General features: G+C 45.9%; 1 protein-coding gene and 1 non-coding gene across 2 annotated transcripts in view; one reads left to right on the forward strand and one right to left on the reverse strand.

The window, feature by feature from the left end:
- LOC144093801 (kin of IRRE-like protein 2) overlaps nucleotides 1-12,852 on the forward strand; it is a 191,690-nt gene that overhangs the window by 36,225 nt on the left and 142,613 nt on the right. The window lies entirely within an intron of this gene.
- Nucleotides 5,191-5,264, reverse strand: TRNAS-UGA (transfer RNA serine (anticodon UGA)). The gene has a single exon. It is a non-coding gene; the product is annotated as a tRNA-Ser (tRNA).

A 12,852-nucleotide genomic window follows, 5' to 3' on the forward strand; every position in this document is an offset into this window, starting at 1 on the left:
CACAGGGTGGCGGCGCCGCCACACTAAGGCTCAGAATGCTACCGTAATGTAGCTATCGCTACGAAACAGTAGACCTGATAGTCATGTCTTAAGAATGCTTTTCTATGCCGTTCGTAATTGTACGTAACCACATGATCAGCTGGGGAACAGAAGAGGTGAATAAAGGGTAAGTGGAAAAGACAGATGGTCGAGCTATTCTTGGCACATCATCACGACACGCGATAATCGTAGGTTGCTGTTATTCACTGCCCTGGACTCATACCTGAGTGCGCATTTCATCAACAGGAATCAGAAATATTAGCCTAGCGTACAATAAGCTTCATGCATTCTACAATTACACCGCAACCGTTTCGTGAGAATATAGGCACATTGGCTATATTCTTTGTTACTGCCCTGCCCACAGGGCCGAAAGGCAGTCGCTCTGCCGTGCGCTGGAGCGTCTAGATCCACGCTCACTGACAGAAATGAAGATTCTCGGCCACTGGCCGCGGCGATCGTCGGCGGTGAAGGCCTCCAAGGCACTGCTCCGCTTCTTGCGAACTTCCGGCCTGCACGGCAGGCTGTGACTTTAACGAATGCTGACTTTTCACAGTGACATCAGTTTTCTGCTATTCTCCTTTATCCCTGCCTTTCCTCTTCCTCCTCCTCCTCTAGGAATATTGCCGGATAAATGTTTCTGCAGGTCGGGGTGAAGACCAACAAAATAGATGTTCTTTCTTTTTAGCATCTTGCAATTTCTTCGCAGGAAGCAAAAAAACGAAAGAATTAGAATCCTTCTTTGTATTTATTCGCAGTTCAGTCAAAGAGAACGGTGGGGAAAGAGTGAAAAGTGTCATTAGCTTGCAAAATAGCTTTTTATGGTAACATCAATAGATGCTTCGTGATAAAGTTACAATGAGCTGAGCAGGAAGCTAGCTATTTTAATTTGGTCTTCTTACCCGTCTACTTTAAGTACGGCTCCCAACACCTTTAGTTTTGGCCCCTATGAATTTTTTTCTCTCACAATACATTGTGAAATAGCTCCATAACTCCAACCTCCTCTTATATTTGCCTTTTAAAATGCGAATATCGCTTACAGGTCTTAACTGCTCAATTGGCTCAGCGAGCTTTGATGCAGTTTACTGTATTGATTAACGTCAGCAGAGTACGCGAGACGCTGGACACGTTCGAGAAGTTGGAATACTAGTCCACGACCAAGAGGTCAGTGCCCCTGTCTGTAGCTGCCTGAGCGTCTGAAACAGCAAGCTCACAGGAATTGTTCAGGAAAGAAAAGCGCTTTTTCGTTTGAGCGGAAAGGATACGTTGGGGCCGTTTCCTTCGTTTCAGCACGTCAGAGATCCAAGAAACCCACCGTTTCTCGGAAGCATTAGAATATTAATACAACATGGGCGGCACCAGATACAACACCCTTGAGGGATCAGATACGAACTGCGCGTACACGGACAGACTGCATCTCTCTCAGCGAACCCGTGAGGACCTTACAGAGGGGGCCTCATTGTGCAGCCGAGACGCGGCGCAGCTGGAAGGGAATAAATCACCATCCCCGGTCATTTCGAAACTTTGCGATAAAATCTCCCGCCGCCGGGGCCCGGAGATCACAATGTGTCCCTCGTTAGCCGTTGGTGACTCGTCGTGGCAAATATAGCCCAGCTTTCCCCCATTGTGCTCTACGGTGCGCTTGACTCTGCGTGTTAATATTGATTTCCGTTTTCTGTTGCGGTGGGACCCATCCCGTTACTCCGCCCCCACGCTCCGCACGATCTTACTTGCCCCTCGTGCTCGCTCCCTTATGCCTGCGCTGAGACCATAAAGGCGGAATGTATAATTTATCGCTAATCTTAACAGAGCACCTCGTAGAAAAGCTGCAGGGAGTATAAAAGTTCTGGGAGGGAGCTTGTCTGGTGGGCTGCTACCCTTCGACGAATATTTGTCCGTCGCCCGTCGCCATTACCAGCCGGGAACGTTCGCGCAGGCTGGGATAAGCGGTCACAGCGAACGGTTTTTCCGGTGGTTCGCTGCGTTTTGGGGCTTGGTCTCTAATACTTGAGTCTTTTGTCGGAGGACACTTAAGACTTCGGCATTAGTGAAACTTTCCATGTGTAAGAAAAATGAAATAATGGTGTATTTACTTTGAACTACGTCTAATTAATAAAACACAACTTTAGAGTAAGATAAAGGGAAGGGTACATCGCCCAGGCAACATACTGAGACCGCTTACTTGATGGTGTTGGGTTCAAGGTTAGCGTAGCCGCCTGTAAACAGGACAGCGCAATGTAAAATGAACCGCAGGTGCTGTCAGTGCCTGTGCGCTCGTTCTCAGAATTTTTTTTGCGGTAAAATTACGTACAATGTCAGTTCTGTTTCGAGCGGTCCAGGCTGCATTTGGGTTGAATCCTTTCACTAGGTATTCTTCGCAGTGGTGTGACATTGCCTACTGTGGACGCTGGAAAATGGCGAACCGCAATCATTCCGTTCGTTCCTATCTCTTTTAGCAAAACTTTTCATCGGCAACGATAATTAACTGTTAATAAATATTGTACCTACCTACTACTAAAAAGAAGTAATTGTGGAATACAGCAGCCTGTTGTTAGTTTTATGCTTTTCCTGTTACTTGTTGGTGGCCTGCATGAATCCTCAGATTAGGGTGAGAAAGTCCTCACGTAGCTCGCGATGCCAGATGAGACAACGACGTCAGGGTCAAGAAGCGCTTGCCCACGAAGCAGGAGCCGCCACACGCAAGAGACAGGTGAACCCCGTTGACGCCATTTGGTCATATGAGCGTCACTTCAACGCTAACCTGTTTGCTTGTGCGGCTTTAATCTGCGGCCTACTCTCAGAAATGCTGTGACTCGCGGTAGTAGACTGTCTCCCTTCATCAATAACACCAGAGTAAGGCGGGATTAAGCGACTAGCGAGCGCTGAATCTCGCAGCGTCTTTGACGGTCGCTTGGCATTAACGCGGGAACGTTAAAGGCCTCGTTATCCAGAAAATACGGCGCTGGCGTTGTTGGCGTTGTGAGCGAAAAATCACGAGAATCCTAGGAGGTAGGCGGGTAACGTTGGTCACCTGACCTTGCTGCGTCATCACAACCTGCCCACTGGACAGTGAGCAAACTGTCCGCCGTGGCAGGTGGCAGTTAAATGATTATTTGGTCGCTCGGGAAGATAAACCTAGGCCACACAAGGCCCACCGCTGAGAGCACCTGTCATCGCATGGTAGTGGCGCAACGCCTCTGCACCACTGCGCCAGGAGGGTTATGAGGACTCCCAGGGGTCTACGAAAGTAAAGTAGAAAAAGACCTTCTGCATATATGGCAATTAACTGATTACGCTGTCGCGTCAGACCCTTAAGGCTGAGCTTAAGGGTTCCCTCCATTTTTTTTTTTTAGGGCATCTGCTTGCCTTTATTTTCTCCGTTCCATAGTACGCGGTGCTGAACTGGTTGCCATATACTGGTTCACCCTCTCTGCCTTTCTCCTCAGTTATTCCTTATCAGCAAAGCACAAACATTGAAACAACTGCGTTAGAAGGCAAAACAACATGAGTGCGAGAGACCTAACATATTCTTGCCAATACACAATTTCTACAGACTGCCTTAAACACGGGGCGGCTTTACATCAAAGCATATACGCATTATGCATTTATTCCACACAAGTTCATTTGCGAACCGTTGGATTTGGGAATCGTAATAAATCCGATACAAAATCATAATAAATGAAATAATTCGTGCTCATCTAACTGCTGCCTGACTTTCGTGACTGTAAAAGTGCTCTACCATAACTTCGACTCCTTTCCGAGTCTCAGCGCACAGCGAAGGAACGAACAATTCCTGCTGTGCATTCGCCTGTTGGAACGAAATAAAAGCGGGCAGGAGAAAAGGCAAAGCTAGCCGCGAGACGGGCTCAGGCATGAGGTGGCAACACCATTAATTATGTCGGCGCTGACGTCCACGTCCGCTTCGCTTCCATTTGTCACGGCTGAGATTTAACTAGCGTGCTCGTGCGAACATGGATGCTAGGCAGCCAAACATGATGAATGCAGGCGGACGTCTTATTGCTTCCGCTGTTCAGAATCTGAGCAGCCGTTTTGCTTTTCTTTCGTCATTTTTCTCTATTTTGTTTGTATTCTCGTTTTCCTGAGTATTTTTTTGTGCAGGAACGAGCGGGTAGAAGTTAGCAGACGCCTTTTGTAACGCTGAAGGAACCACGGGGCAGCAGGGTGCGTAAGAAACAAGAGCAAAACTAATGACAAGCTAATGAAGAAGTTTGCCCGGTGGAGGTTAAGCCAAAGCGATACACCTTGGAACGTTCTTCACAACATTGAAACTGACAAATGATCGTGATAATTAAAAAGTTGGATGCGCGGAAACGTTAATTAATGGAGGATCAAGGGGGATTTGGAAGTGTGTCTGGCTGTTTTTTTAAAAGAAGCAGTTAGGTTCGTATAGCGCAGAAATAAAAAGAATGGGGGGAATGTGTTTTGCTGATCCTTGAATGCAGGCAACCTGTTTGGAACACGCTAGCCAAAGGACCGTTCAATCTTCAAGTGCGTGCTATTGCTACAGTTAGCTTGAAGAACTTGAACGATTTATTTATCACTACCTAACGGGAACTGTACGCCGCTTCTGCCTTTCCGTTCAATTTCAGTGCTTCACATGCTTTCGAGCGGGAGATATGTGGAATACATTTACCACAAGCCTAAAAGAACTAATCTCCGCAGTGTCTGCGTTTGCGAATTGGCGTACATAGCGCCAGTTCTCTTCGTACATCATTATGCTTGGCCTTCAATTTGTCTAAATTATGTGAGAATTCAAATTCTTCTTATCCAACTGGATATTTCTATATGATTATATCTGTTCGCTTGAAATTTGTTTTCTTTTTGCTATCAAAATATGAAATATTTGTGGTACTTGCAAGTAGGTAGATCGCTGTAACGCTTCCGACTTTTTGGACTGCTCGCGTTTTCTGCCGCTTATTACCGTTACATTCAACTCATGCAAAGCGGAGCAGCCAACGTTATATTGAATATGTATATATACTTACGAAGGGAGCCAACAGTCACCGAAACCAAGGTGCTTAGGGGAATGTTTAATTTTTTTTAAATGTTTAGTACTGATCAGTGGGATAATAATAATTCGATTAATCTATCGCTTAAAGAAAATTGCTTATAAAGCAGCAGAAAAAACAACCATGCCGCCGGTGGGATCCGAACCCACGACCTCCGAATATCACGTCCGGTGCTCTTACCAACTGAGCTACGGCGACGGCTGTCCAATCTGCTGCTCTCGTGGGTATTTATGTTTATTGGGTGTAAGCGAACCTTGTGAGTGTTCACCAGCGCCACCCTCGTTTATAGCGGCGGAGGTAGCACGTCCTGTATTACCGCGAGTGTGACATGGAACGTCATCTATCTATCTATCTATCTATCTATCTATCTATCTATCTATCTATCTATCTATCTATCTATCTATCTATCTATCTATCTATCTATCTATCTATCTATCTATCTATCTATCTATCTATCTATCTATCTATCTATCTATCTATATATATATATATATATATATATATATATATATATATATATATATAACTGAAAGCAAAGACGAAGAGAAAGGAAGCATTTTATTTTTTATTCGTTTACCAAAAAGATTACATTGGAAATAGCAACTGGTTATTCTCAAGCACGTCAATATTTTTCATGTTTTTTTTTTTCATCGTCCAGACTGAGCATGCATGATTGAAAAACACCTTTCCAGCTACCAGTCCCGAACTACTTTAACTTTTGAAGATAACAAGAGAGGAAACACTAGACAACAAAACTAAATAAGCGGCCAGACGGCAATCACGTTCTACCCTGTGTGCGAGCCGTTGTAAAACCTTAACGCCCAGCCAGAGGTAGAACTTCGCTTCGAGGATCTGTGGCCCGATCTCCGAGAAAAAGGCGCTCACCTCTCAGGATCCTAAATAAGCGTTGCACTTGTGGAACCTTATGAGGCTCCCTACCGAGGCAATACAAAACACTCTTACGTGGGAAGAAGCCGGGCTCATAACCTTTCAAGCCTCAGCCCTCGCCAACGAATGCCACCCCCCCCCCCCCCTTTCTCTCTCGTCGCTAAAACGCTACACAAGTGGGATGGCGGGAGCAGGTGGATTCGATCTCAGCCGTAACGCAACGGTGCTTAGAGCGTTTGCTTGCGAAGGCAGGCAGGGGCAGGCTTGCACCGTTGTTGCGCTCATCACTCTCTCCCTCACTTTCGCTTGGAGAGGCCTTCTGGCGGTGTCAGGCGCGAGTGCAACAGCAAGCAACCAAGCGCCTGGTGCTGGCATTGGTGGCCCGTCCCCCTTGAAATGGCGCCGGTTATATTGCTAGTGTACAGAGCGGGAAGCGCGGAGCGCGTTTTTTTTTTTTTTGCCTTTTACTTGCTTTTTCGCTGGGGAGCCCGACGTTCGCCCGCGCCTCTTGGAGACGAAAAGTACTCGACTGCGCTTGAAATAGGAAGTACGCGTCGGCCCACTTAGGGCAGAGAGAGCGGAGAAGAGAGGGAAAGCAAGAAACGAAAAAAAATCGCATTGGTTCAGACTACGCGGCGGCGGCGGCGGGCCGCTCACTAGACGAGGCTCCAACGAACAGCCAGGCGGAGACCGGGTGCCGTCAAGCCACTCCTGCTCAACTGCTTCCTATCGGATGGAGCGCAGACCTCTCAGCACCCGCGGGCAGCACAGAGCTGAGCTCAGCCCAGCCCCCTCGCTTCACCAACGACATCCGCCATCCTAAGCAGGCTCTCTCTTTCGACCCCCCCCCCCCCCCCCAACTCAGCGTCTAGAAAACTTATATACCTCTTCTGTCCATTTAGTGCCACATGAATGCTCCCAGAAAACGGGCAAATTGAGCGTTCTCTGGGAATCTCCCATCCTCCTTCGCCACTCCGCCACTCGAAACGCACGTAAGCGGCCCCTGCGCAGGAAGAAACGGGTGGCGCGTGCGGCGTGAACGGGCCGGATATATCCGGGAATGAAACGTCTATAAGTCTGCGCACTCTCCAGCTTTTGTTTCTCGAGAGGCGAAATGAGTGCGCGCTATATATATGTGTACGAAGAGCGCACTTCCTATGAGCGCTTCGGGAAAAGAGAACGGGCAAATATGTCGGCTGTCGCATATACCGGATGCGCGAGGTTCCCTGCTCTAATGCAGTGTGTTTTTGAATCTGACGCTTGGCGGCGCCGCACGAATATTCGCTGTTCCTTGAAGAGCCATATAACTTCGGGAACGACATTCGACGCTGATGGTACGAGGGCCTCTTTCATCATTGGAAGCCAACTGGAGTTATCGCTGAGGGGCTCTGGCGCTCTACTATACAGAACACCAAGTCGCTATTTAGAACGTGGCCAGTGGGCTCTTAGTTCGGAAAATAATAAATGCAAAAACACCGGTGGTCTGTATTGGGATTTTAGTGCGCGTTAAAGGTCTCCATGAGTTCAAAATTCGTGCCGTAATTCCCCAAGACAGGGTGATTCATTGTCGCTCTCTATTCTTTTGTACGTACGAATTAACCATTTAGTGTTATTATTAATGAATGCTGGATCTGACGTTGAACAAATATTAGGCGGGAAAGTTCCTTTTTATGTTTCTTGCTTGTTGGTGGAATATAGTGCTGCTGTATGTCGTTGCGCGGGTCAAGACACATAACTCCGTCTGGCGGAGCTCCCCAACCACCACATTGCTCTCGGCACTTCCGCGTCGCGTCTACGCAAAGGAGCCACCCAGACACTTACTTCAATTCGACTAAACGACTTCTATAATGAGGCAGGAGCTTATACGTGTTGTTTTTGTACTTCATGACGCCCGGGTCCAAGGGGTCTGGACCCCGCAAAGAAACGCGCCAATTGATATCCTCGAGCGCTGCGTCTTTGCCGAAGTGGATCATTGGCCCCTTTTCAGTGGCTGCGGCTTCATCGGGCTGCTCCTCCCGCCTTGTTCTCCCTTTCCCCTTTCCTGACAGCCCTCACGGGCGCCCCTTCGTCTGATGGAGGATATCCTGCAAACACTCGTCGACCGGGAGAGTGAGCAGACGAAATTGTTAGGCTCTCCAGCAACCCCCAACGCCGGGATTCTACCCTACGGTGCCGTCGAGAAATCTTTCGTGGATTTAGCTTGAAATCCTACCAGTGCACCCCCCCCCACCTCTTTGCCTATAGTCGGATACAATTCAAGAAAAAAACGGCTTTGCCCCGTCAGAGAGTCCCCTTCCAGCCAATGGCGTCAGTCGATTCTTGCGAGCCTACTAATGACAATTCAGGGAGTGCCCATGAAAGGGGATTGTCCCCTCCTTCCATGGTTGGGTATAGTGCCCTCCCTGCGTTGTTACGCCACTCTTTGCATTGTCACGCTAGCAGGATGACGAGAATAGGCCCACGCCATTGGCTGGAAGGGGGTCCTTTGACGGAGAAAAGCCGCTTTTTTCTTGAGTTGTGTCCGACTATAGTCGCTTTTTTATCCGCGTTCACATCAGCGAACAAGAAGAAAACCCCAATAAGCGACTGCGATTTCGGCTGAGGCTTTAAAGGATGAGATATTGAATGCGCTTTTCCGCAAATGCTTATATTCAAACTTGCTCATGCTTCACAATAAGTAAAACGGTCAGAACGTAATATCGTAACGAACTGAACAGTGCTTCTTGCTTACTGCTCAGCGAAGGAACTTATCTGAGAGCGAATTTCTGTTCACAACGTTCTGCGCACTCGTTAAAAATCTTTGTGTCCGCTTTTTATCACTCGATTTGCAGATTCCATTCGACGGATGTTTCAGTAATTGTAACGGCCTGAATGAAAAAAAGAAATGTAGAAAATTTTTAATGTGATTTGCCAAAAGCGAAGCAACATTTTTATTTTATTTTCCACGCAGTATATGAAGTTCGCGTGTCGCGAAAAGTAAGAATATCATATATACAGCATATGCTTTGAGAACGGGACTTTGTAAAGCTAATTCAGCAATCAGTACTCGTGCGATGGTGTGCAACATTTGTCCTTTGGGTCGTTGCAGAAGGTTGTGAGGAGATTCGTGGGAATAAGTTTTTTTTTTTTTAGTGCAGAGTCCCAATAAAGCAGCAGTTAACTACTGTATGCCTTCATAAGATCAAAATTTTACTGTCATGATTTTACCAATTTCAGGTATTTTTTCTTGTTGGTAGTCATCTGCAATGCTATGCGTGAGCAAAAAACGGGCTCATTACTTTTGTATAGTCAGAAATTGCGAACAGTTCTGATGTATTAAAGCAGCGTTTCAAAATCCACGTCGGTTCCAGTTAAGACTTGTCTAATAAGTCATACGAGAAAAAAGAAGGCAAATAAATTAGTTGCCGCGACAAGTTTTGTTGCTGATGCTCCATAAATAATCATTTGTCTGCTTTTCTTGTCTACTGTTTATTTTATGTATGAAGTATGGCGAACATTCTTTTTCCTTCTAGCCCTGATTCATTAAAAGTCGGAGACACAATGTGAACATAATGGCTTGAACGAAACTTCCTTTATTTTATACAGATTGTCATTCGCAGTTTCTTACAGGCGTTCGGTAAGTCAAGCTGCTCTTGTCCCCCATATACAGGCGGAACCTGTTTCCAGTAGTTCTGGACCTAGTTTATGATGATTAACTTTACTGAACGTTTATCTTGCTTTTTGCATGTGTTCGCGCAGTTTGAACAGCCGCTCTGGGCTGCGTGTTGCCAGGAAAGCTCGAATGCCTGCCGACTTGTTAAACAAAACTATTTACTCGCCTTTCTCACCGCAATGCAGGGACTTACTTGCATTCTTGTGGTCAAATAGTTCAGACTCCTATTTCTACGTGCTACAGATATTACGCGGATGGTTCGCCCAGGTCCGGGAAACCATAACGTTCTGAAGTCCCTAAGAATTGCTTCAGCGTAAGCCACGTTAAGAAAAAAAAATCAAATATGGAAGGAATTAAGGAAGAAAGGAAAGGAAAAACACTGAAAGAAGGAATCAAGACAGGAGTGAGAGAAAGACCGAAGTGAAGAAGGAAATATAGCGAGACAGAAAGGAAGAAGCAGGAAAGACAGAAACCAAGAAACAAAGACGTGAAGTATATGAAAGAAAGAGCGCCATTTAAGTATACAGTGGCCTCACTCAAGAAAATTAATGCCACGGCCGTAAGATTCTTCGCGAACGCTTCGGCGACTCCTGCGAAGCCCATAGCAGAGGTTTAATGACTGCTGGCGTCGGATTTAGCTCGTCCACACCGTCTCCGTTCTTTCGTAATAAATACCCTCGCTTCGTACAGGCGCTGGTTCCTGGCCGTAAACGTTACACAATTGCGACCGCCTCCATTTAGAGCCAGCGTTTCTGCGTTGGGAAAAAAAAAAAAAAACATCCCCGCACCTATCGCGTTCGAGCGTCGCAACGTGTGTGACTGTGTAAGCCTTCCGGAAGTTAAAAAAGCTTTAATGCGATGTGTAGACTGTCATTGCGAGGTTCGATAATGTCTCGGGCGCCATTTTTTCTTCGCATCGCCACCGCGGGTGGAGAGAATCCCGGTTCATACAGCGCATGCGACCGATGGCGTGAGCGATTACTCGCGCAGTAAAAGAAAGAACAAGAAAAGAATACAATCGTCCCCAAGCAGAACGCCTTCCCCGTCCTATTTTTTTTAAATTCTCTTATCGACAGTGAAATGCAGCGAACTGCTAAAGGGCTGTTCAGATCGTTTCCGTCGCAAAACTCATATCTGTTCGCTGTTCTTGTTGTTTAACGTCTTTTTTTTTCTTATCCTTAATAATGGTTTTAGATTTTTCGGGGTTCAATGGCTCTTTAAATGAGCAAATCGTGCAGCTTAACGTTGCGAAGTAAAGCGTTGGCTTTAATTCCGCGGGCTTTCCTTGCTTGTTATATATCACGGTATTTCCGATGTGAGACTCGTAAAATTTCTTCGAGGCGCAGCCCGCTTCCTTCCTGCCATCGATCGAGGCTTCTTCCGCTTGTTGGATACGAATGTTGCTTGCGGCTCAAAGTAAATGGTTGTTCGTATGGAGGAAATGCATGGTGCAAAATGTGATAAACAATAAATGTATTTGCGAAGCCTCTTGTGCACGCCGTATCCAGGTAGAGAAGAAAAATATTGTGTTAACAGACGGACTGCCGATATTTTTCGGTGTTCTTAATCTTGGTGTTGCTTTCCTTCAGCAAGTCCTGTCGTTTGATTGCAAGCAAACTTTATAGCCCAATTTCTCACCTTCTGCTAACGTATTTTGTAGTTCTACGCAACCACAAAAATGAACTCGACCTGAATCCTTCCGCTAAAGCGAATGGTTTAAACCGCCGCACCTGCATACTACGCAATGAGATTATGCGTTCCGGCTTTAGTGAAGTTTTATGGTTTATGGGTGTTTAACGTCCGAAAGCGACTCAGGCTATGAGGGACGCCGTAGTGGAGGGCTCCGGAAATTTCTACTACCTGCTGTTCCTTAAAGTGCACTGACATCGCACAGTACATGGTCCTGTAGAATTTCGCCTCCGTCGAAATTCGACCGCTGCGGCCGGGATCGAACCCGCGTCTTTCGGGACAGCAGCCGAGCGCCATAACCACTGAGCCACCGCGGCGGCCGGCTTTAGTGAAGTGCGCATGCAAAACAGCCAATGGTTAAGAACATTTAGGAACAACTATTGCAGCAGTTTCCCGTAGTAATATTATATATTCGGAATTTATCTATTCCAATGTTTCGGAGGCCTCACCACCACTATATTGCTTTTTCTATCAAAGTCTCTTACTAGCTCTTGGAGTGCGCCTCCCTCTAAGGCAAGAAAGAAGTTTATTGAATTCGAGAATTCGTCTCCAATACTGTGCTGCCGTTCCTCAACCCACGTCACTGCGTTACCACTGGCAGTTACATGCGAAGTTTAAAGCTCTAGACGGAACCTTCCATGCTTTATTACTGAATATTGTCGGCTATATGTGTCTCTAAAGTGAAGAGACCAGAATATTTGTCTCATATTACAGTACCATTATGCAAGGTACTTCAGCGAAGACTTTCAAAAATTTTCAAAAATAGGTTTTTAAAGTAAAAATATGGCTTTCGCGGCATAGTATTACCAGTGTTGGCGGACAACCGAAAACGGGTGAATCGTCTTAAGTGGTAAGCTGGTTAACTAGATTTTAAAATTGAACTTTTTAACTATTAGACTAAGGCGCCTAGTTGCAATTACATATTTGTAGCTGGTCGTTAGTAATAGCCCTATCAGTTTCTAGAATTTTGAAAACACGATTAACCTTGGCGGTGCGTCTCGACAAAATTTGTCTTTTTTGACTAGTTACATGCACTGGAAAGGTTACTTTGCCTGCAAGCTTTTTGGAAGAGCAATGTATTTTGGCACGATGTAGCCAAATTTTGTTCAGCCACAGCGCCGAGGATAATCGCGTTTTCTAAATCATAAAAACCGATATGGCTATTACTAACGACCGGCTACAAATCTCTTATTGCAGTTAGGCGCCTATAGCTATATAATTGCAAAGTTAACTATTAAAAATTAGTTAACAAACTTCCTGCTTAAGACAATTCACAGGCTTCCCGGTGTCCGCCAACGCTGGTAATACAATGCCGCGAAAGCTACATTTTTACTCTAAAAAGCCTATTGTTGAAAATTTTTGATAGTCTTCCTTGAAAGGCCTGGTATACAGGCTGATTTAGAAGGCACAGAAAAAGTAAAATTTCAACCATTTGAAATGTATACTCGCTAACGCCGCGCGGCTTTCACTGGAATGCACGGAAGAACGCGGGGTATTTTTTTTTTTCCAATTAAGGGTAAGTTTTATTGCCAGAATAGTTACATTTGGCATCTAAAG

This window comes from Amblyomma americanum, chromosome 6, assembly GCF_052857255.1.
Source record: "Amblyomma americanum isolate KBUSLIRL-KWMA chromosome 6, ASM5285725v1, whole genome shotgun sequence".
Taxonomy (NCBI): Eukaryota; Metazoa; Arthropoda; class Arachnida; order Ixodida; family Ixodidae; genus Amblyomma; species Amblyomma americanum.